Source organism: Hordeum vulgare, chromosome 2H (assembly GCF_904849725.1).
Source record: "Hordeum vulgare subsp. vulgare chromosome 2H, MorexV3_pseudomolecules_assembly, whole genome shotgun sequence".
Lineage (NCBI taxonomy): Eukaryota > Viridiplantae > Streptophyta > Magnoliopsida > Poales > Poaceae > Hordeum > Hordeum vulgare.
In genome coordinates this window covers 630,507,778-630,510,381 of record NC_058519.1, presented here as the reverse complement: position 1 = coordinate 630,510,381, position 2,604 = coordinate 630,507,778, and positions in this window count along the sequence as shown.

The following is a 2,604-nucleotide window of genomic DNA, read 5'->3' as shown; positions in this document are numbered from 1 at the left end:
GATAAGTTTTCCCTAACGGTTTCTCATAAAAGGTTTTTAACGAGATAATATAAACACAAGTGTCTTTATATGCCATATCATTTTCTCCTTGTATTTTTCCCACTGGGTTTTAAAGGAGTTTTCAATGGCATGTACGATAGCACTTTTTTCCCTTGTGAGTTTTCTCTCAAGTTTCTCATAATGGTTTTTAGTGAGGCAATATCTCCTCAAATATCATATGTCATACTTTCTATTTTCCCTACCGGGGTTTTTAAAGGAAGTACTCAAGACATATTAATTGTTCTCTGAACTTATCAATGAGTTTTCTCCTTCTTCCAAGGTTTTCTCATATGAGTTATCAAGAGACAATGATCATCATGTGTTGCATCATTTTCTCCTTATTTTTCCCATTGGGTTTGAAGGAGTTTTAGCAACATATCTACTCTATTTTCCTCATATTTTTCCCACAGGGTTTTTGGGGAGACTCTCAAGATTATCTGGAAGATTTCTCAAGATGGAAGATCTATATGCAAGAAGCTTTCAACAATGAAATATTCAAGGAGCGGTGTTGTACAAGGGGGAGTGTTAGAAATTAATTATTAGATTAATTCAAGGGATGTGTCCAACCCCAAACAGTCGTGTCTCCTCTCTCTCTCTATTGCCAAGAGGCACCTGTTCTGGAGGGATGCCTCCGAACAGACACCTCTTCTTCGCACCTCTTTCAGATGTATATATACTTGAGAATCAATAAAAACGGAACTAATCGTCCATTTACTTTCATTCAATTTCGTTTTATTCTAACAGAATTCACGCCCATCAGACAAGTCGTAATGCTCCGGCCAACATAACCACGTGTGAAGGGCAGCAGAAAAAATATAACGCACGTCCACCCGAGTCCGAATCAAGGACACTATACAAATGAAAGAAGCAAGAGGCCCGATCAAGCTAGCTTCACGGGTTCACATCAGAAAATAAGAAATTAAAGTACATGAACACTGAGCTTATGTTCAGGTAAAAAAGCTACCTTCATGGGTTTTTATAAAAAAATATGAACGGGTTCACGTCAAAAGGCCCGAGTGCTCTATATATTCGTGAACAATTAACTTTATTGTGTCAGTGTTGGAATGTGAGATTGAAAACTGAGCCTCGTAGAAAATAGACAGAGGGGCTACCGAATACGATAGTCAATCTCATAATTTTTTTGCATATTGATTTATTCATAAATGATGCGATCAAAATTGTCGTACAAAAATCGTACCCGATGTATTGTATGTGCAGCATGGTTCTTAATGTACGGTTGATATACATTTTACCTAGACCTTTGTGTGTGCCTCCTTGCTGCCATCGGTTGGCACCGTCCAGATGTTGTTGTGTCATGTTGATTGCCGTTTTAATCCGCAATTGTAGGATGGCACGTTTGAATATTGTCCCATCATGATTATTTTGACTCACACAACCATTATCTCATCCGTTGCAACGCACGGGCAGTTGTGCTAGTGTGTATAAAAAATGTTGACCATGTATATAAAAATGATGAAATTATTGATCATGTATATAAACATGTTAATCAAGAATTTGAATTATTTTCAATAAGTATTTGAAAAATGGTGATCACGCATTTGAATTTTTTTCAACAAGTATTGGAAAACTGTTGATTAGGCATTTAAAAAAAGTTAAATATGTATAGAAAAAGTGTTTTACATCTATTAAAAAATGATGTAATTGTTGACCATGTAGTTATATATTCTAATCAAGCATTTGAAAAATATATTGAACAGTTAAATGTGTATAGTAAAAATGTTTACCATGGTGAAAAGTTAAAAATGTTGAATAAGTATTTGAAAAATGGTGATCAAGCTGTTGAAAACGTTAAATGTGTATAGTACTTTTTTAACAGGTATTAAAAAACTGATGAATTTTTTTATCGTGTATAAAAGATGTTAATCAAGCATTTGAATAATATATTGAACAGTTAATTCTAAAATGTTGATCAAGCATTTGTAAAATATTAAATGTGTATAGAAAAATGTTGACTATGTGTTCTGAAAATGTTATTATTGCATTTAGAAAAATATTAACGAAGCATTTTTTTAATATGTATAAAAATGTTGACCATGTATTAATAATTTTTTAATTTGCATTGGAAAAGTGTAAAATGTATATTAAAGAATTGTTGTTGATATAAAAAATGTAGAAATGAAAAAGAAAAGAAAAAAGTTAACCAAAAATTTAAAACAAAAAAAGGAATATAATAAACCAAACGAGAAAAGAAAATGAAAAATAAAACTGAAGAAACAAATAAAAAATTCGTAGAAGAAAAAAAAGGGAAAAAACCAAGAGAAAACTGGATAAGAGAGAAAAAAATGGTGGAGAAAATTGGCTCTTTTATTTTAAGTAGGTCGTGCCCTTTATTTCATCATGAACTTGGTACTGGCTGATTAGCTATGGTCGCTCGCTACTATCTAGTTGACCTTCAGTGAGAGAAATCGTTCAACCTCGCTTAATACGATTTTTTAGGGGTAAAACTACACTTTATTGATCATAGGTCATAGTTTGTGGAAGGGTTGAACAAGCAAAAGATGGCGTCCCTGTTGTAAAGAAAGCAAAGATATAGCTATATTATGA